General features: G+C 46.0%; 1 protein-coding gene across 1 annotated transcript in view; it reads left to right on the plus strand.

The window, feature by feature from the left end:
- The window catches only part of LOC145341129 (mediator of RNA polymerase II transcription subunit 12-like protein), a 564,757-nt gene that overhangs the window by 360,393 nt on the left and 181,203 nt on the right, over positions 1 to 23,161 (plus strand).

Genomic DNA, 23,161 nt, shown 5'->3' on the forward strand with positions numbered 1-23,161 from the left:
TTGTCACCTTACTTATTAGGCGTATAATTACCTTGACATAAGCACATCTGCTCAATGTTTGAAGGTCTCATTGCCCTTTTACCAAGTGAGAAGATCACCCTTTGTTCAAACTCGTCTCTGTTACGCTGATCTTTGATTGACGTTCTCCAACAGCTGCTTAATTTCAACTTAACGACGGTCCCTATCTGCAGTCTGCCCCCTTAGCTGTGAAACAACAGCCAGATCAGGGAAGGATGGAGCTGTCTACGCCAGAGGAAGTTGTTTTGTAGGAAACTGTCGTTCCTCAGAGGAATTGTCTTCAGCTTATATAACCATAACGTCCATAGTTTTCTTTCTTGCTGTCATAGGGTGTGGGTGACTCTGGCAAGGTCAGCATTTGTGGCCCATCCCTAATTGTCCCTGAACTGAATGGCTTGAGTGGCCACTTCAGATGGGCAGTTAAGAGTCAGCCGCATTGCTGTGGAGTCGCGTGTAAACCAGGCGAGGTAAGGATGGCAGATCTTCTTCCAACAAGGGACGTTAGAGAAATGGATGGGTTTTTGCGACAATTGTTACCATTACTGATAATTACTGATACAGATTTTTATTAATTGAATGCAAATGGAACCAGCTTTCTGGGTCCCTGGATTGCTAGTCCACTATGCCACTGTCTCCCCCATTTGTGACTATGGGTGAATTTCCTGTTCTACCGGCTACAGGAATCGTAACAGGCAGGACAACGGACTACGCAAAGGTCTGTTTACCCCGGGTGGGATTTTCCAGCCTTGGGGTGAGTGCAGCTGGAAAATTCTGCCCTGTGTGTTTTTTTTGATTATAGCTGTAGTTGTCTATGCCACCTCTTCAAATACGTCCAATGAGCTTCCACATCACAACCTTCCAAATTTTGTAACATAGAATGGTTATAGCACAGGAGGTCATTTTGCCCCACTCGCCCCATGCTGGCCCTCTGTAAATCATAGAATCATAGAAATCCTACAGTGCAGAAAGAGGCCATTTGGCCCATCGAGTCTGCACACTCGACAATCCCACCTAGATCCTATCCCCATAACCCCACATATTTGACCTGCTAATCCCTCTAACCTTCACATCCTGGGATACTGAGGGGCAAGTTAGCATGGCCAATGCATTTAATCCGCACATCTTTGGACTGCAGGAGGAAACCGGAGCACCCAGAGGAAACCCATGCAGACACAGGGAGAACGTGCAAACCCCACTCAGACTGTGACCCAAGCCAGGAATTGAACCTAGATCTCTGGGCTGTGAGGCAGCAGAGCTAACCACTGTGCCACCGTGCTGCCCACGCAACATGCTTCGTCCCAATCCCCGTTCTTTTCCCGATAGCCCTGCAAACATTTTCTCCTCTGATCATGGTCTATTTCTGTTGTTAGAACCTCAATCAAATCTGCCTCTGCTACGCTGCCCAGCAGCACATCTCAGATCCTAACCAGTCTGCATAAAAATGTTGTACCCCATGTCACCATTGCTTCTTTCGCCGATGAGTTGGTGCCCTCTGATCCTTGACTCTTCTGCCAATGGGGCCAGCTTCACCCTATTTCTTCTGTCCAGACCGCATCCACTCCCACCACCCCCTAGTATTAAATCAGCTTTTCATCTTCAAACTAGTGGAGAACACAGAGACGCTACTATGATTGACACAGAGAAGAATTGTCAAATTTAGCTGATGCAGAGATTAGTCAGATTTCTGAGAGACAAAGTGAATTTTGTTTTGAGGGAGGGATGTACTTCATATTTGTAGGAAACGTGTCATTGAAGATTTGATTTCAAACTAATCTGGAAAGATTGAGAGAAGGTGAGCTGTTGGAACTAATTAATTGGGTTTGAGCGTAGCAAAGGCAGACCCGATTGAGACTCTAACAACAAAAATGAACCATGATCTGAGGAGGAAATGTTGACAGGGCTGTAGGGAAAAGAAGGGAGAGAGGGAACATCGTTGCATTTACAGAGGGCTAGCACGGGGCACTCTGTGCAAAATGGCCTCCTGGACTCTAACCATTCCGTAACTCTACATTACAAAGTTTGAGAGGTTGCGATATGGAAGCTTTCTGAGGGGCCAGGGAGATGGAAGGTAGTTGCAATTTGTGATAAGACCCAACCTTGTTGGGGTGAATTGGTCTTGTGTTGTCAATGAAGTTTCCTATGCTCCTGTGTGTTTGAATTCAAACTTACTTTCTCTAGCTAGGTGGAAGTGTTGTTGAGGGGCGGAGAGGGGTGGGAGCTACCCATCACTCCAGTGCACTCTATTATATTCAGCGCAGTCCTTGATTGTAACTTTATGTTCCTTGTTTCCAAATTACCCCAGCTTCCCTCCCCTTCTTACTTGTGTAACACTGCAGTCTGCCAAATCTCCAATATCTCATATTTGTTCCTCTAATTCTGATTGTCTCCACATCTCCTATTTTAACTGATTCCCCAGTTGTGCTTTTTGATGTCTAAGTTCTAAGCTCTGGAATTCTCTCCCCAAACCACTCCCTATTTCTTCCATTGTCTCCTCCTTTTTGGCACCTACCTCTTTGACCAATCTTTTGATCGTCTGTTCTAGTTTGAAAACGTTTCTCTGAAACGCCGCTCAGCATTTTCCTACCTTCAAGGCACAACATAAATGCAAATTGTTAATTCTTGATGAGCGTATTTATGAATTTTCTAAATTTGCTTTACTTAGGAGGCATGGCACAATGGTTAGCACTGCTGCCTCACAGCACCAGGGACCTGTGTTCAATTCCCGGCTTGGGTGACCGTGTCGAGTTTGCAGGTTCTCCCCGTGCCTGTGTAAGTTTCCTCTGGGTGCTCTTGTTTCCTCCCACAGTCCGAAAGACCATGCTTAATTCTCCCTCAGCACACCCGAATAGGCATTGGAGTGTGGCAACTAGGCAATTTTCATGGTAACTTCGTTGCAGTGTTAACGTAAGCCTACTTGTGACTCTAATAAATAAACTTATCCAAATCTTTGCTGGCTGCAGTGGGACTGGAGAATTCTGCTGGCGTGAATGGCCTGAGAATCCCGCCCATAAGGTAAAGGTGGTTTTCGTTTGAAAGTTTTGTGTGTGTCTCCACCACCACCCTGCACCCACAGCCACCCCACCCCAACACACTTCCCATAAAGCTATTCCGTCAGTGAATTGGTAGGATGCAAATGAAAGAACAAGCTTCCGTTTTCTACATTACGAGCAGTAACTGTAAAGCGCTTTGACAAGTCTAGTAGTCACAAAAGGCACAATATAAAGTTCTAGTTTTATACAGAAGCATTTCTTCACATGTCCCACCTTGTTTCATAGTCAGAAACAATTTCTCTACAAGTACAGTTATTCATATATGGGCAAACATAAGAATAACTACCATGAAGTGGCAGATTTCAACACTAGACTTTTCTAAAGGTGAGGAAATATTGGCCGGGATTCTCCGATTGTCCGTACCCGACCTGCTGCCAGTGAGAATGGAGAACTTGATGTTCTAGCCAAAGCTCCATTCACTTTTGGCAGCACCAGAAATTCCCAGCTGCGAGTGAGGATGGAAACTTTTGGAGATTGTGTTGGAGCCTTGAGGCTAGAACTTTAACAATGCTGCAGCAGTGGTAGGATGCAAGTTTATACCCTGAATCAGATTGTGGGTACAGGCTCCACTCTAGAGACCTGAGAGCATAATCTAGATTGACACTGCAATGCAGTAATGAAGGATGCTGCACTGTTGACAATGCTGTCTTTCAGAGATGTTAAACTGAGCCTCCTTCTGTGTGAGTGGGTGTAAAATATCCCATCGGGCATTGTTCGAAGAGGAACAGATGAGTTCTTGTGGCATATTGGCTAAAATCTATCTCTCAAACAATGCTATAATGCTATTGTTGGCACACTGGCTAGTGCTGCTGCTTCACAGCGCCAGGGACCCGCGTTCGATTCCTGGCTTAGGTCACTGTCTGTGCAGAGTCTGCATGTTCTCTCCGTGCTTGCGTGAGTTTCCTCTGGGTGCTCCAGTTTCCTCCCACAGTCTGAAAGACGTGCATTGGCCATGCTAAACTCCCCCTCATTGGACCCGAACAGGCGCCAGAGTGTGGCGACTGGGGATTTTCACAGTAACTTCATTGCAGTGTTAATGTAAGCCTACTTGTAACACGAACAAGTAAACTTACATTATAAATGGGTTATTTAACCTGTTCCGTTTCTGAGACCTTGCCATGTGAAAATTAGCTGTCTTGTTTTCTTGTGTGTCACCAGAGACTGTTCTGCAGAAGTGTCTCGGCAGCTGTGAAGTACCTTGGGATGTCTGCCAATGTGAAGATTGTGTAATTCCGAGTGCTTTCCAATTCTTGGTGTTACTCTGTCAAACCACGGTACCAAAAACAGGATAACAGTCCAGGCACAGCAGATTTTGGATTGATTTGCCACCTTCATCACCACATAAGCAAAAGAGGCTTTTTTAACCTTGGAACTTTGGTGCTTAACTCTCCAGCTTTCATTCCTTACTGCAAAGCAGCTCTGATAAATGGTTGCAGAAGTTGTGATCCTTTGACCTGAAGTTAGCACTGGAACCTAATTAAGTTGAGCCACAAGCGCTAGTTTCGAGCCCTCGCACACTTTGCTGATCTTGTGTTCTTGAAAGAGTTTAAAAATATCTTTCTTTCTTACAGCTCTCACTGCCTTGTCTTAGTCCTGCCACTTCCTTCTTCGTGGCATCTAGGTGGTCACTTTCTGCTTATAGAGGACAAGTCATCAAACTTCCTGGGCCTGACCTTCCCAAAAAATTCGAAGGGTAAGATTTTGTGGCTGCCTCGCCCCAAAGCTGGAAAATCCCACTCGAGGTCAATGGACCTTTGCACGATTCACACCTCCCCGCCTGCTCTGAATCCTGTGGTGGGCGGGATTGGAAAATCCCCACCAAGTGCCGAATGAGCGTTAAGACGGCAGAGTTTCTGATGCCCTGATCTCCCAGTGAACTGAGAGATCACCTGCCTCCCCCAACCATGGACACTGCACCCACCCCCATCATCAGTGGCAACGTAACACATCGTCCCTGTGCACCACCACCACCACCACCCGCCCACACCACCCCCCCCCCCCCCCCAGGCCATGGCAACACAGATCTCCAGCATTTGTCACAAACCCCTCTGTGCAACTTCCCCCCACTCCCCCCAACTCTGCTGATCGTTCCCTGTGCCGGCCCCTCTCCCCCTCCCACTCCCAGTCTGCCTTGCCTCCTCCTGTCATCAAATTGCTGGTCGATCAGCACAGCAGGCTGGAAATATCGTGCCTCTTGTGTGAGGAGAGATAATCTGTGTTGTACTTGTGGTCACTATTGGTCATTCTATATTTCCCTTGTACGAATTAGAACAATATAGAGATGAGGGCTACAAACCAATGCTATGGTGGGGGGGGCGGTGGGGGACATTAATCTATTTAGGTTGTAGTATCATATCTTCAATGCAATTAATTTTCTGCTGAGTGACTTCCTAAACCCCATTAGGTTCATGGCAGGGCTTGATCCATGCATGAGTCAGTTCCAGCATGAGTCATGCCATAAGCATAGATAAGGGTCATAGGTGGAGGGGGGACTGGTAATGTTAAAATGGCAGCGCGGGCTCGTTGGGCTGAAGGGCCTGTTTCCCGGGCTGTTTTTGTTCTTTGTTCTTTGTTGTTCTTTGAGTCCAGCAATGACCGAGTAAGTAGCAAACTTGAAACACTATGGCCACAGCCTTTTAACTCTTCCATAGATTTCTTCATTCAACTAAAGTTCCATAGTGCCTTATAGCAGTGGCTGAGAGTAGGAAGTTTAGAGGTTGAAGAATGAATGGATGAAGAGCTATGTGTTTAAGGGTGCACAAAAGAGAAGGGTGAATTGACTTGAATATTTGGAAAGAGTGTAGAATGGCACAGTGGCTGAAGATTCTATAACAACTGATACTTTGGGGGTGAATACTATAATGTAAGCCAAATTTAGGAGAGTGAGGTACATGATGAAATGTGGAGCGGGTGAAAATATCGGGTCGAAGGTGATTTGGGATTTTACGAGAATTAGGATTTTACAATGCAGGGAAACAGTGAACTCTGATAATCCCTGAGGTAATGGCTGTTCTGGACATTTTGAGGATAGGTAATGGATAGGGGGCCTGCATGACATGATGGAAGAAGCCACAATGTAAATCCAAGTTATAGTTCCATTGAGGATCTTCCCACTGCTTTTCACAGTCAGAGAGTTTCTTATGCAAGTACAGTTACTCTTATTTGGACGAACATAAATATGGTACCAAGTTTACAGTTTATTCCTCACAAGTAGCTTTATATTAACACTGCAATGAAGTTACTGTGAAAATCCCCGAGTCACCACACTGTGGCACCTGTTAGGGTACACTGAGGGAGAATTGAGCATGGCCAATACACCTAAACCAGCATGTCTTTCAGACCGTGGGAGGAAACTGGAGCACCCAGAGGAACCCACACAGACATGAGAGAATGTGCAAACTCCACACAGGCAGTGACCCAAGCTGAGAATCGAACCCAGGTCCCTCGTGCTGTGAGCCTGCGGTGCTAACCGCTGTGCCACCATGCCTACCACGAAGTGATAAACTGAAATAATGATCCTTTCTCAGAACAAAGCTGAATATTGAGCTGAACATTTCTAACACTTTGTGTCTTTACCACAGAGCAGATAAATCACACAGGTGCTCTTTAAAGGCAGTTAGCCTAAGTACTCAAGGGAGAAAGGGAAATAAATTTTATGTCAGTTGGGTTACATGAAGAAGGATGGCTTGTATGAAGTTTAAACATCGTGATACCAGAACACTGACATGGTGGTACAATGGTTAGCACTGCTGCCTCTCAGCACTAAGGATCCGGGTTCAGTTCCGGCCTCGGGTAACTCTGTGTGGAATGTGTACATTCTTCCCGTGTCTGTGTGGTTTCCTTCTGGGTGCTCCGGTTTCCTCCCACACTCCAAAGTTGTGCAGGTTAGGTGGATTGGCCTTGCTAAATTTATAGAATCACACAGCACCGAAGAGGCCTTTCAGCCCATCGAGTCCACACCGACACGTTGGAAACACCTGAACTCCCAAGTGCCAGCACTTGGCCCATAGCCCTGAATGTTATGATATGCCAAGTGCTCATCCAGATACTTTTTAAGGGATGTGAGACAACCTGCCTCTACTTCCCTCACACGTAGTGAGGCCCGCAGTGTCCAAAGATGAACAGGTTAGGTGGATTGGCCATGCTAAATTGTAGGCCCGGGACTTAGCAGGGTAAGTAGATGGGGTTTCTGGATTAGGGCAATGGAGTGGGCCTGGTTATGAAAGTGGCAGGACAGGTAGATGAGATGGGGAGGAAGGCAAATGGGATACTTGCATTTATTAGCCGAAACATAGAATACGAGAGCAGGGAGGTTAAGCTGGATCCGTATTAATGCTGGTTAGGCCACAGCTGGAATACTGCGCGTGGTTCTGGTCACCACATTCTCGGAAGGATGTGATTGCATTGGAGAGAGTGCAGGGGAGATTTACCAGGATGCTGCCTGGGCTGGAGGGTCAGAGCTATGAGGAAAGATTGGATAGGCTGGGGCTGTTTTCCTTGGAGCAGCGGAGATTGAGAGAGGAAGATAATGAGGGGCATAGATAGGGTGTATAGGAAGACATTTTTTCCATTAGTAGGGGAGGGGGCATAGGAGGGGACATAGGTTTAAGATAAGAGATTAGAAGGCTAAGAGGACAGTCGAGCAGAAACTTTTACACCCAGAGCGTGGTGGGAGTCTAAAACATATCTTGTATCAGTGCCTGTTATCTTGATGGATATGAGGAAGAGTGGAGTTCTTGTTCTGTAGAATGTGCTGGGCTTCATCCTCTGGGTTATGTTCCTTTTTATACTGCCACGCAAGCAAGTGGCTGAGAACACTAAATTAGCATTGCAGAAACTGTTCTTTGACCTGAGATTATTCTTTCAGAACTACATTGCATGCAATTTTGTCCTGGGGGAATTACCAGTTTTTCTGATGATGCTGTGTGAATTGCAGGACTAGTATTTGCTGCCAGCTCAGCAGAGGCTGGTACTGGCGCCAGGGAGAGGAGTCCCACACTCATGACCTCCCAGTAAAGTTGGCTACACCGCAAGAACAGCATGGAAACAGGCCATTCAACCCCACTGGTCTATTCTGATGCTTAAAAGGGTGCACTGGAGAGCACTGCTGCCTCACAGCGCCAGGCACCTGGGTTCAGTTGTTGGCTTGGGTCACTGTCTGTGCACATTCTCCTCGTGTCTGTATGGTGGGTTTCCTTCAGGTGCTCCAGTTTCCTCCCACAATCTGAAAGACGTGCTGGTTAGGTGCATTGGCCGTGCTAAATTCTCCCTCAGTGTACCGGAACAGGCACCGGAGTGTGACGACTTGGGGATTTTGCTTCATTGCAGTGTTAATGTAAGCCTACTTGTGACAAATAAATAAACTTCTAAGTTAACTTTAACCCTTGTCAGAATATTTTGATTTGTGCGCCTGGAGTGACGGAAACATGGAACTTACAGATGACCAATGGGTTGGAAAAATCAGCTTGTGATATTGCTGCAGCACAGGCCAGTTCAGGACAGAATGAGGCATTCCAACGCAGGAGCAAATACTCCAATCAACAAGACACACATGCTGCCGTCTGTATATTTCAGTCTCATTCAGTTTCAAAGGTTAACTTCCTTACTTCGCATCACAAAATCCAATAGGTTGTTGCAGTAAATTCACATGTGTGGACTGTCCAGTGAGTCCAAGTCCAATCTCAGTGGCTCTGTCAGGCAGGATCCCATTCTTTGTCCTGAGGAGAGTTTCTGAAGGCCAGTCTTGTGAGTGATGGTGGATTAGAACTTTCTGCCTGTGACCAGCTGCAGCTGGTATATCAGGCCAGCAATGGTCCAATTTGAAAAACAGAGCTTAAACAAGAGATGTGCGGGTTAGGTGGATTAGCCATTGTAAATTGGCCCTTTGTGTCAGGGGTACCAGCAGGGTATATAAGTGGAGTTAGGGGGCTAGGGCCTGGCTGGGATTGTGGTCGGTTCAGACACGAGGGGCTCGATGACTTCCTTCTGCACTGTAGGGATTCTATGAGTGTGGAAGACAGATAGAATAAGATTTCCTTGCTTCATCCCTTGTTAGCATGGCAATTTAGACAGCTTTCCTTCGATATTTTTTCTTCACAAAATTATCAATTACCTCATCATAGGTAAAACCTTGGATGGGATTTTACGGTTTCGGGGTGAGCAAGGCTGTAAAATCCTGCCTACAGTATCTTAAAGTTTAGATTAATTATCGGGGAAATCAACTTAGAATAAACATACTTTGCCCTCCTTCTAGTTAATTGGAGCAAGTTGTGGAGATCTCTGGCCTGGGTAAAACCTGACGGACAGGAATGTGATGGGCGCCCTTTAAAAGGGAAGGTGGATTGGGTACCGACTAGTTACTTTCCCACAGGTGGGAAAGGGAAGGCAACCATAGCGGAAATTCCCTGGAATGCCAAGAATAGGATGAAACAGAAAATCCAGATGTCCAGTTGTTCGTACAATGGAGAACCAGAATGACTATAAAAAGTACAGGGAAGTGAAAATGGAAACAAGAATGTCTACGAGTACAAAATTATGTCGGCAGCTGACGTAACAGGAATCCAAAGCTCTTCTGCTGGCATTATTAGAGGAGTGGTGGCAGGTGGTCTATTGATTAGGGCCCAACATGATCAAGTAGTGGAGACAGAAGGCATGACAATATTTACCAAGGGTGAGGACATTGTCAGAGGACAAACAAGGAGGCTATAACATACTGGATGGGACAAAGATAGATACAGAGGACATACAAAATAGGTTGGGCAGTACTTAAAAGTGGATAAATAGGATGTATCCTAGGTGGTTGGAGGAAATGAGGGTAGAGAGAAATTGTGAAGATCTTGGTCCTAACCTTCCAATCCTGCAGAGTTACTGCTAAGGGAGCATTATAAACGTTACAGTCTGGTTCAACGGCTGGTGAAGAGATGAACGTGGTAATTACAGGCCATTGTGTTTCACGCTGGGGAAGCTTTCAGGAACAATAATCCAGCAGAAAATTTAACAACACATAGACTAGTGTAGATTAATACCACTGTGGCTTGTTAATGACAAACCAAGTTTGACCAATTTTATTGAGTTTTTTGATGATGGAACAGAGAGGATGACTGAGGTCAGTACAGTCGATATGTAAATGAATTTTATATGGGTTTGGTGCTAGGACCACTTGTATTTTGATGTACATTTAGAACTTGAAAGTTTATTTCATTTAAAGTTTATTTTATTAATATCACAAGTAGGCTTGCATTAGCACTGCAATGAAGTTACTGTGAAAATCTCCATGTCATCACATTCCGGCACCTGTTCGGGTACACTGAGGGAGAATTTGGCATGGCCAGTGCACCAGACTAGCACGTCTTTCAGACTGTGGGAGGAAACTGGAGCCACCCGAAGGAAACCGATGCAGACACGGGCAGAATGTGCAGACTCTGCCCAGACAGTGACCCAAGCCCCAAACCGAACCCAGGTCCCTGGCGCTGTAAGGCAGCAATGCTAACTACTGTGCCACAGTACACTTTGGTGTGCGGGACACAACCTTGAGATTTATAGATGACACAAAACTTGGGCAGGGGAATAGGCAGACACACAGCAGGTGAATTTCAATGCAGAAGAATGTGAGATGAGGATTGTTTCGGTGACAAAGGAGGCCATTTGGCCCATTGTTTCCGTACTGGCTGTCCGAATGGACAACTCTCTTCATGCCATTCTCCCACTTTCTCCCCATAACCCAACACATATTTTCTTTACAGAAATTTCCCTTTGGAAAATTTCTGCCTCTGTCACACTCGGGGTGCGTTTCAAACCCTAACCAGCCACTCATGAAATATTTCTCCTCACATCACTAATGCTTCTTGTAGTAAATAAATCTGTGTTCTCTCGTTCTTGAGTGGGAGCAATTTAAGAACATAAGAACATAAGAAATAGGAGCAGGAGTAGGCCATCTAGCCCTTCGAGCCTGCCCCGCCAATGAACAAGATCGTGGCTGATCTGAAGTGGATCAGTTCCACTTTCACGCTTTCTCCCCATAACCCTTAATCCCCTGTCTATCAGAAACCTATCTACCCATGACTGAAATATATTCAGCGAGGCAGCCTCCACCACTTCAACGGGCAGAGAATTCCAGAGACTCACCGCCCTTTGAGTGAAGAAGTTCCTCCTCAACTCTGATCTAAACTGCCCCCCTCCCCCCTTATTTTGAGGCTGTGCCCTCTAGTTCTGTTTTCTACCGATCTGCTTCATCCAGCCCCCTTATGATTATGAATATTCTGTGTTAATCTCCCCTCAGCCGCCTCTTTTCCATGTAAAAAAGTCATAAATTCTCCAGTCCACCTTCACAACTGAAGTGAGAGGCGGTTGGAGAAACTTGTTTTGTTCTCACTGGAACGATGGAGGTTGAGGGGCAACCTGATAGAAAGTAGTCAACAAGATTATGAGGGGCATGGACAGAGTGGATAATCAGAAGCTTTTTCCCAGGGTGGAAGAGTCAATTACTCGGGGGTATAGGTTTAAGGTGTGAGGGGCAAGGTTTAAAAGAGATGTACGAGGCAGGTTTTTTACACCGAGGGTGGTGGGTGCCTGGAACCCGCTGCCGGGGGAGGTAATGGAAGCAGACACGATAGTGACTTTTAAGGAGCGCCTTGACAAATACACAAATAGGATGGGAATAGAGGGCTATAGTCCCCGGAAGGGTAGGGGATTTTAGTTCAGACAGGCAGCATGGTCGGTGCAGGCTCGGAGGGTCGAAGGGCCTGTTCCTGTGCTGCAATTTTCTTTGTTCTTTACTCTTTTTTTGTTCTTTGAGTATGGGCAGTACAAACAAAATGAGAGAGGAAGAGGCAGTGACGCAATGGTTTTATCGCTGGACTAATATTCCAGAGACCCAGAGTAATGCTCCAGGGCGTAGTTTCAAATCACCACCAGAGTGAATGGTGAAACTTGAATTCAATAAAAAGAGATTTGGAATTAAAGATGACAATGAAACAATTGTCGTAAAAATCCATCTGATTCACTAGTGCCTTGAGGAGGGGATGGCCTGGTGGTATTACGGTTGTACTATTCATCCAGAAATTCAGCTAATGTTTTGAGGTGAATTCTGTCACGCAGCTGGTGGAATTTGAATTAAATTAAAAAAAAATCTGGAATTAAGAGTTGACTGATGAACATGCAACCATCATTAGTTGTTGAAGAAACCTATCTGGTTCACTAATGTACTTTAAGGAAGGAAATCTTCCATCCTTACCTGGTCTGTCCTATATGTGACTCCAGAGCCACAGCAATGCAGTTGACTCTTAGCTATCCTGATAAATGGCCTTGCAAGCCACTCAATTCAAGGGAACTAGGGATGGGCAATAAATGGCTGTCCAGCTGGCGATGCCCATGTCCCACAAATGAATAAAAAAAATTAGAACAGAGATGATTATGTATAAATCGTGAAAGATGATAGAACAATTTAATGAAACTGTTAATAAAGTATATAGAAACCTGGGCTTTATATCGGGAGCGTGGACTCATAGTGAACTTTTATAAAGCGGTACTCAGCCTGTGTGGAGAATTATGTCCAATTCTGGGTGTGACACTTTAGGGAGGATATACACTTTTTGAATTGGGTGCAGAAGAGATTCATTCGAATGGTTCCAGAGGTGAGGGGTTGAAGTCATGTGGATAGTCAAGAGGAGCTAATGCTGTTCTCCTTAGACCAGATGGCAATGTTTAAAATCATGGAGCATTTATAGATAATAAATGAAGAGAAACTGCTTCCAATGGCGCTAGTATTGAAAATCAGAGGGCACCGATTTAAGATGATTAGTAAAAGAGCACGGGGCAACGTTAAACTCTTTCTCTCTTCCTTCATGCAACACCCGTTTGGGATCTGGAAAGCCTGGGCTGGAAAGGGGTAGGGGAGAGGATCCAATTGTGACTTTAAGAAGAGAATTAGTTAAATACTTGAAGGAGAAAAAAAATTGCAGGGCAATGGGGAAAGGACCAAGGACCGTCCAAAGCATAAGCTCTCTGAATCGCTCCTTGAAAAGGCCAGTGCAGACCGAATAGCCTCCTCTGTTGAAGGTCCTTTGCTGTTTCCACAGACTCTGACATTTGTCCTGCCATGGTATTCTTCTGCTGTAGCTGAGTGTGATGTGGATGTGCCGGCGTTGGACTGGGGTAAACACAGTAAAAAGTCTGACAACACCAGGTTTTAGTCCAGTTGTCAGACTTTTTACTGTAGCTGAGTGTGCCATGGTGCATTGTTCAGGAGCTACAAGAACACTTACTTGCCAAATGGTGTGAACTTAATCAATGTAAATGAGGTTGGCTGATTAAAGATAGGAATCACATCTTTGTTTTGCTGATTGGTTTATAATGTGTTTTGTTGTGCATCTGGTTTTGCCTGGTTAATATAACATTTACAGTAAATAGCAATAACATATTAAGGCGACAAGGCACAGTGATTAGCACTGCTGGCTCACAGCACCAGGGACCCGGGTTCAATTCCAGTCTTGGGTGACTGCCCATGTTGAGTTTGCACATTCTCCCCGTGTATGCGTGGGTTTCTCCCGGATGTTCCAGTTTCCTCCTACAGTGCAAAGATGTGCAGTTTCAGTTGATGTTAAATTGTCTCTTATATCTAGGATACCGAGATATCTAGGTTAGGGAGATTAGTGGGGTAAACACATTGGGTTACAGGGGTAGGGCCTGGTTGGGATGCTCTGTTGGAGAGTCGGTGCAGAAATAGGGGCCAAATGGCCTTGTTCTGCACTGTAGGGTTTCTATGATTCTTAATAATTGATCACAATATATTCACATGAAGCACTGGTTTTTTAACTTGTCTGTATATGTTTATGGGATTGGTTTAGATTAGTGGGTTAGTGTTGTTTTTTTTAAAAGCTGGTCGGCGCAACATCGTGGGCCGAAGGGCCTGTTCTGCGCTGTAATGTTCTATGTTCTATGTTCTATGTTTAGGGCATTGTGCTTGGGACCCAATGCCCTAAGGTAGTACACAAAGGAAAACAGTACCTTTATGTCAGGAATGTTTATTAATAGTCCTATTGTTGGTGCCTAAATCAACAGTTGCTGAGATGATGACCTTGGGAACTCCATGGGATCCTATCAGTAAGGAGAGGCGATCACCTTGTGATATTATCGTTAGACTGTTAATCCAGAAACTCACCTAATGTTCTGGGGTCCCAGGTTCGAATCCTACTGTGGCAGATGGTGGGATTTGACTTAAGTAAAAAATATCTGGAATTAGGAATCTGCTGATGACCATGAAACCATTGTCGATCGTCAGAAACACCCATCTGGTTCACTAGTGTGCTTTGGGGAAGGACATTGCCATCCTCGCCTGGTCTGGGCTACAAGTGACTCCAGAGCCACAGCAATGTGACTCTCAACCGCCCTCCAAGGGCAACTATAGGTAGGCAATAAATGCTGGTAAGGCAGTGACACCCATGTCTCACAAATGAATAAAAGAAGTCGCTAGAATCCAAAGATCTTGATTTAAATAGTAAATATTTGATTCATATTAAAAATCACAAGCAGTTACATTTATGTAAATATATAACACTGCAAGAAAGCCATAGGGTCACTAATTGTTGACTGAGTTCCATCAATTTTAGGAACATTATACATTTCAAATAAGCGCTCCAAAGAACTAATAATAATGTATTTTATATAAAAGTTGACCATCAGGTAAAGGACCATGTGATGTCTTAGCAGTGGAATAATAAATCAGATTGAATTGCTGGACTCTGACCCTGGCCCCAATGGTTAATGTGCAGGGTAATTTAATGTGGGCCCTTTTGTAATACAAATAGTCCGGCATCGCCACTGATGTGATGCGATATTTGGAGGATCTTATGAAAATAATGCTGTTGCTCAGAGTTTCTGTGACTATTCTGCTTGTCTGAATACTCATGGTGTGGAAATGCCAGCGTTGGACTGGGGTAAACTCAGTAAGAAGTCTCACAACACCAGGTTGAAATCCAGCAGGTTTATTTGGTAGCAAAAGCCACTAGCTTTCGAAGCGCTGCTCCTTCGTCAGGTATGTACAGTTACCAGACAAAGGAGTAGCGCTCCGAAAACTGGAGTGCTGCACACTGCACACTGATGGGGTGCTGCATTGTTGGCGGCTCAGTCTTTCTGATGAGATGTTAAACCAAAGTTGAGGGCAGATGTAAAAAATCCTGCCGGCAATATTTGAAGGAGTTCAGTGGCTTCTCTCTGGTACATCTCATTCGAGCCACACCCTACATCAGATTGTCACTATTTCACTACTGCCTGTGGAGCGTATGTGGAGAATATCTGCCACGTTTCTTGCAATAAAGCAGTGACCACATATCACAAAATCGGAACTGAAGCACTTTGGGATATTCTGAGCGACGTAGTGTGCTGCATAAACGCAAATCCTTGGTCCCAGTTGTGCACTCCTACGGGTGCTGTGTGCTGGATAGATTGTGCTCTAGGTGTGACCTGTGTTCATAGCTGCAGTCTTACTCTAAAGTAACCAGATATTGGAGGAAGCTTGCTTATAATTAGCCCCGGGTTGTTCAGACATTATTTCCTGTGCCTCGACCATTTCCAAACAATGAGGGCAGTTCTGAAATAGCAAAGTGTATCTCATTCATACTTACGGTATCCTGAACCTACAATGTGAACAATTTATTAAAATATCCCACTCTCTGTCTGCCGGCTGGTCTTTGTACAACAGATGCACACCACCGTTGTGCATTGAAGTAATCTTACTTTTCAACATCAGGTCTTTGATTCTTCTGTACTTTGCGATTGTCAATGTTTTTATTGACTACAGGAGATTTGATCAACAAGGGGATAGGTGAGGGTTTTAAAATTGTTACTTGGTAAACTGCCGCACAACAGAGCAAAGATGGAATTTGTGGAGTAAAAGTGAAGCGAGCAACTCGGATAGAAAATTTACCAAGCGCCGAGAAACAAAGGGTGTAATTTTCTGGCCGTATCATGCCCAGCAGATCAGTTGGGGTGGAGCGAGGTCAGAGAATCAGGGGTGAGTGGTCCAGCACGTTTAGTGTCAGTGTGAAATTGCTCTGTGATTTTCTGAGGCACCGCACTTGGACGTAATCTGGTTCCTGCCGGTGAGGGGAGGGCAGGGACCAGATTAGAATATTTAAATAATTTTAAAAATATGCCTAGGCTGGATTTCTCCTGTTCCCGGGATTCCCTGACCCGTGGCTGCAGCAGTAACCCGGCACTAATCACGACCGGGTGGCTCAGAGGCCATTAAAGCCCCCCCCTGGTGGTGGGACTATGGCTGGGCAGTGCCCATCTGGCAGCACTCTATCACTTCCAGGTGGGCACTGCCAGGTGGCACTGCTAGAGGAACGCTACCACAGTCGGAGGCAGTGCCAAGGAGTGGGCCTGAGGCAGAGTCATGAAGGGAGGGTCATGGGGAAGGCAGGAAGGCATAAATGGGGGACATGAAGGGGAACCCATTGGGAGGGCCCTGATCCGGCGATCTGTGTTGGGGAGGGGTGGGAGAACATACCTTCAATGAGGGGAGCGGAGTCCTGATGTCCGTGTGAGGAAGGAAGGGGGATCTTCAGTTTCACTTTGAGATCGGGCCGCCCTTTAAAAGCGATACCCTATCTCTGTGAAGCTGGGCTTGCCAGCATGTTTAGATCCCGCCCCTCTCAAAATTGGTGCAAAACTTGCCCTACTCCCAAAGAATGACTTAAGTGCGGGAAGATTGTGATCTGATCCGGTGTGGATCACACCGGATTTCTCGGCCAAAATGACATTTAGGCCGGAATTCTGTGGCTATTCACGCTGCACCCACTGTGGCAAGCGAGGATGGAGAATTTGGCGTTCAGACCAATCTCCGTTCACTGCAGTGGGACTGGAAAATTCTGGCCTTTTTTGGGAAAATTCCGTCCAAATAGCGAATGGTTGTTTTCCGGACTGGAAGGAGGTTTAGAATGGAATGCTCCCGGGATTCTGCTCGTTGCCCTGGACTTAGTTGTACAGGGCATAATTCCTAAAATTGGCGTAGGGTACAACCCCTAGAAGTATTGCCAACCACGAGGAGGATAGTTTTGAATTTTAGAAGGGCATCGGCAGGTTGGAGAATGGGCGGACAAGTGGCAGGAGAAATTCAGTACAGAGAAGTGTGTTACAATCTCAGTCAGTTACTGGACAGGAGGATCCCAGAATGGAATGGTAGCTCAAAATATCACAACAGTTATTTTTATTTTTGGTTTTATCAACCGTGGAGGAAACAAGAATCACGAGACTGCTCATTAATATTTTTTCACAAAAGAAAAACATTTATAACACATTTGAAAAAGGATTATAATACAATCATCTGCACCTTCTTTAGTTTAACGCTTGCACACAAGTTTAAGGTTATTACGGGAGACTAAGTACATTCAAAGTTAGTCATCTCATCAGCACCCATCGTCAGTATTTGCGAATTTCTCCTCAGAATTCCCTCACTTCCCAGATGATTGTCGTATGGGAGGGTCTGAATTCCACTCCCAGAAATAGGCTGCAAAATCTTCTCTCATAGAACATAAGAACATAAGAACATAAGAAATAGGAGCAGGAGTAGGCCATCCAGCCCTTCGAGCCTGCCCCGCCATTCAATAAGATCATGGCTGATCTGTCGTGGCTCAGTTCCACTTTCCCGCCCTCTCCCCATAACCCTTAATCCCCTCTCTTATCAAAAACCCATCAACCATTCACTTGGTGATCTGCATCCAAAATTTTGGTTCATCTTTTCTAGTGGGCCCAGTTGACTCGAGCTTCCGCTCCACTTTAAGCAGTGAGTCCACACCAGGACATTGGACCAGCTCCTTGTGACCTTAAGGATGATCACACTGCCTTAACGATTACACTGATGCTTTTCGAGATCCCAGTCACAACGTTACAATATGTTCACAGACAGCAATGCGACGTTTCACCTGGTAGAATTACTTTAGAAAGCCTTTTCCAGTATTTCTTACCAATCAATCTCTTCTTATCTTTGTTTCGTTCTCTGAAATGGAACTCTTGTTTTCCAGTAGTCTCTGATCACTGAGTTTCAGATGTTCTGAAATCTCCTTGTTACAGCTCTCTGGGTCTCTGAGCCTTCTACCAGTCTAGATTAGTGCATTTTAAAGTGGGGTGGGGGGTATTTTCCTGTCCCGCCCACCATAAGAATCATGGTGAGCGGTGGGGGGCAGACCTTGCAAGGGTTTGATGACTTCAGGTATGATTTTCTGGTTTTGGGACAAGCGCTCCTGGAAAATCCCACCCAAGGTTCCAGCTTCAAGCAGAACTGAGAGAGCCACCCTCGATCTCTGTTCCAGTCTCCAACTCAACTGACTAGATTTTTGCTGCAGCATTTAGGGCAAAGGCATCTGACTGCCCCTCCCACAGGTTACCAGGCAATTATCGGGAGTCTGCATTCCCGAGCTCCAAAACACATCGGCCGTGATTTTACCAACAATTTGCACCTGTTTGCAGGTGCAAAATCGCGGTAAATTCGGGCATCGGGCCTTTAATGCGACCTGCACCCGAATCCGAGCAAATCGCGACCTGCTCCGCGCCCGAATCGGGCGGCCCGACGATTTAAATGCATACTAATGAACCGTGCGCCCAACTCTCCCACCAAATCCCACTTTACTTTCTTCTGGTCCGTTCCGGATCCACGCTGTTCGCTGCTCTGACTCAGATCATCCTCGGGGGAGGGGAATGGATCTCTGGTTGGAGGGGAGGGGGTGGTGGGGGGGGTTGGGGGGGGGGTGGTCTGCTGCCACTCTGCGGGTGATCGGTGGGGAGTCGACGTGCGGCCACTCTGGGAGGAGGGATCGCCAGCAGAGTGGCAGCGGACCCCCCTGCCTTACCCACCAGAGATCCAACCGCCCCCCACCCCCCACCAGTGAGCGATTCGGCCTCCCCCCACCACCAGACAATGATCAGCCCTCTTCCTCCCCCCCAGAAGATGCTCTGACCCGCCTCTTCCCCCCCTCCCCCCCCCCCCCCCACCCCAAGAGGATGCCCTGGGTCAGAGAGCCGCTCTCTCCGCTTTCTGCTTCAGATTTTTTTTTCAATCTGCACATGCGCAGCTCAGAGTTCCGATCGTTCCGGCAGCGCTAAGCCCCGCCCACAACGCGGATTGGACTGGAGCCGGCAAAAGGCGTATGGGCACGCTGCAAGGAGGATTCCGGGCTCGTCTGTATTAAGCCCGGATCCGGCCCTTCGACTCCAAATAGTAAAATCAGGCCCACAGAGTCTCAACTGGATATGGAAATGAACAGCCCCCACCGCCACCCCCCCCCCGCCCACCACCACCACACACACACACACACACAGACACACACACAAGCGTTGTTTGCTCAGCCTGAAAACTAATCTCGGCTTTCTTGTAAGCACAGAAACATTAAATTGAACCTACCCAACACTATACCTTATTTCTAATGTTTACCTACGCAAAGATAAATCCCTTAAAACTAACTTTGGTTTTCCAACAATTGTGAAGTGTTTCATTTTGGTTGGAAGAACGTGGTGAGGCAATAGGAAATAATGGTATGATTGGGTACGTGAGCAGAAACACCTGAATATTCAAGTGCATAAATCATGGCAGGACAGCTTGAGAGAGGGTTAATCAAGCTGTGATGGTACAATTGTTAGCGCTGCTGCCTCCAGTCTTGGGTGACTGTCTGTGTGGTGTTTGCACATTCTCCCCATGTCTGCATGGGATTCCTCCCTTGTTCCAGAGATGTACAGGTTAGGTTGATTGGCCACGATTGGTGGATTGGTTATGATTGGCCCCGGAATTCAGAGGGTTGGCTTATGAGGAGTGTCTGTGTAGACTGGGACTACATCCATTGGAATACAGAAGAATGAGGGGGCGGGGATCTGATAGAAACATACAAGATTATGAAGGAAATGCATAAGATAGAAGCAGGGAGGTTGCTTCCACTGGCGGGTGAAACTAGAAATAGGGGGCTTGTCCTCAACATAAGGGGAGAGTAGATTTAGGACTGAGTTGAGGAGGAACTTCATGCAAGTGAAGCAGTTGAGGCTACTTTTGTGAATGTTTTTAAGGCAAAGAAAGATAGATTTTTGAACAGTAAAGGAATTCGGGGTTATGGTAAGTGGGTGGGTAAGTGGAGCTGAGTCCATGAAAAGATTAGCCATGATCTTATTGAATGGAAGAGCAGGCTTGAGAGGCCAGATGGCCTACTCCTGCTTCTAGTTCTTATGTTCCAATTTTCTTATAACTTGCCCCTTAATGTCCCAAGATGTGTAGTTTAGAGGAATTAGCATGGTACATAATGTGGGGCTGTGAGGATAGGGCCTGGGAGGGATGCTCTACATCAAATCCCACCATGGCAGATTGTGACATTTGAAATCAATAAAAAATAAACATGGAATTAAAAGTCGAATGATGACAATGGATTTGTAAAAACCCATCTGGTTCACAAATCTCCTTTAGGGAAGGAAATCATAGAATCCTTACAGTGCAGAAGAGGCCATTCAGCCCATCATGCCTGCACCGACTGTCTGGCAGAGCATCTTGCCTATGTCCTCTCCCCCTCCCTATCCGTGTAATCCCACACATTTTACCATTGCTAATCCATTTAATTTACACATCTGGACACTGAGGGACAATTTAGCACTGCCAATCCACCTAACCTGCATATCTTTGGACTATGGGAAATCTGCCATCCTTACCTCATCTGGCCTATGTGCAATGTGGTCTACCTCTGAAGTGGCCATGCAAGCCACTCAGTTCAAAGTCAATTAAGGATGGGAAATCCTATGAATGATTTGTTTGAAGGTTGGACTTCTAATATCTTGACTCTAGACGTGGTTAACTGCAAAATTACCATCATACTGGGGTTAAAGGCTCAATGGCAGCTCAAACAAAAAATGGCCTAAGAGACAGAAAGCAGAGAGTGGCAGTACACAAGACTGGAGGAAAGTTTTCCTCAAGAGTTGGTATTGAGGAAAGAACAACTATGGGATTAATTGTATAGCTCTTTCAAAGAAGTGGCAGAGACACATTGGGCTGAAAAACCTCCTTTGTGCCGAATCATTCTATAATTCAGTGAGGTGGCTCAGATGACAATCGTGTGGATGGCTGAAACGTTGGCAAATTCTCGGCAATAATTTTCAGACTCAGTTAATCCTGAGGGGCACAGAAGAGGTTAATCAGGATGTTGCCTGGCCTGGAGGGTATTAGCTGTGAGGAGAGGTTGGATGATCATAATTTGTTCTCACTGGAATGACGGAGGTTGAGGGATGACCTGATAGAGCTTTACAAGATTATGAGTGGCATGGGCAGACTGGATAGTCATGAGAACATAAGAAATAGGAGCAGGGGTAGGCCATGTAGCCCTTCAAGCCTGCCCTGCCATTCAATAAGATCATGGCTGATCTGAAGTGGATCAGTTCCACTTACCCACCTGCTCCCCATAACCCTTAATTCCCTTATCGATCAGAAATCTATTACCCGTGACTTAAACATATTCAACGAGGTAGCTTCCACCACTTCAATGGGCAGAGAATTCCAGAGATTCACCACCCTCTGAGAGAAAAAGTTCCTCCTCAACTCTGTTCTAAACTGCACCCCCCACCCCACCCCCTAATTTTGAGGCTGTGCCGTCTAGTCCTGGTTTCATAGAACATAGAACACTACAGCACAAACAGGCCCTTCGGCCCACAAATATAGCTACCAAGCCATAGAACTATCTGTAACTCCCAATCCCGTTAGATCCCATATGCTCATCCAGAAGTCTTTTAAAAGACCCCAGCGAGTTCGCCTCTACCACCACCGACGGCAGCCGATTCCACTCACTCACCACCCTCTGAGTGAAAAACTTACCCCCAACATCTCCTCTGTACTTGCTTCTCAGCACCTTAAACCTGTGTCCTCTCGTAGCGACCATTTCAGCCCTGGGAAATAGCCTCCGAGAATCCACCCTATCTATTTCTCTCAACATTTTATAAACCTCTATCAGGTCACCACTCAACCTTTGTCTCTCCAGGGAGAAGAACCCTAGCTCCCTCAACCTATCTTCATAAGGCATGCCTCCCAATCCAGGCAACATTCTCTCCTTTCTAAGTGGAAAGAATCTCTCTACCTCTACCCTATCTAGCCCCTTCATTATCTTGTAAGTCTCTATAAGATCCCCCCACAGCCTTCTAAACTCCAACGAGTACAGGCCCAGTCTATTCAATCTCTCCTCATAAGCTAACCCTCTCATCTCCGGTATCAGCCTGGTTGAACCTTCCCTGTACTCCCTCCAACGCCAATGTATCCTTTCGCAAGTAAGGGGACCAAAACTGCACACAGTTCTCCAGTTGCAGCCTCACCACTGCCTTGTACAGTTGCAACAAGACCTCCCTGCTTTTATATTCTACCCCCCTCGCTATAAAGGCCAACATTCCATTTGCCTTCTTGATCACTTGCTGCACCTGCAGACTGAGTTTTTGTGATTCGTGCACAAGGACTCCCAGGTCCCTCTGCACAGTAGCATGCTGCAACTTTTCACCATTTAAATAATATTCCATCCTACTATTATTTCTTCCAAAGTGGATAACCTCACATTTGCTAACGTTATACTCCATCTGCCAGCTCCTCGCCCACTCACTCAGTCTATCCAAATCTCTCTGCAGACTTTCCGTGTCCCCCACGCAATTCGCTTTTCCACTCATCTTCACGTCATCAGCAAACTTTGTTACCCTACACTCAGCCCCCTCCTCCAGTTCGTCTACATATATGGTAAACAGTTGAGGCCGCAGCACCGATCTCTGCGGCACTCCACTAGTCACCAACTTCCAACCAGAAAAGCACCCATTTATTCCAACTCCAACTCTCTGCTTCCTGTTAGATAGCCAATCCTCAATCCACGCTAACACTTTACCACCAACCCTAACCTTCTGCAGCAACTTTTTGTGAGGCACCTTATCAAACACCTTCTGGAAATCTAAAAACACCACATCCACCGGTTCCCCTCTGTCTACTGCACTAGTCACATCTTCATAAAAATCCAGTAAATTTGTCAAACACGACTTCCCCTTCATGACTCCATGCTGCGTCTGCTTGATTGAACCGTTCTTTTCTAGGTGTCCTGCTATTTCTC

This window comes from Carcharhinus amblyrhynchos, chromosome 3 (assembly GCF_965287045.1).
Source record: "Carcharhinus amblyrhynchos chromosome 3, sCarAmb.v2.hapA, whole genome shotgun sequence".
In the NCBI taxonomy this organism is placed as follows: Eukaryota; Metazoa; Chordata; class Chondrichthyes; order Carcharhiniformes; family Carcharhinidae; genus Carcharhinus; species Carcharhinus amblyrhynchos.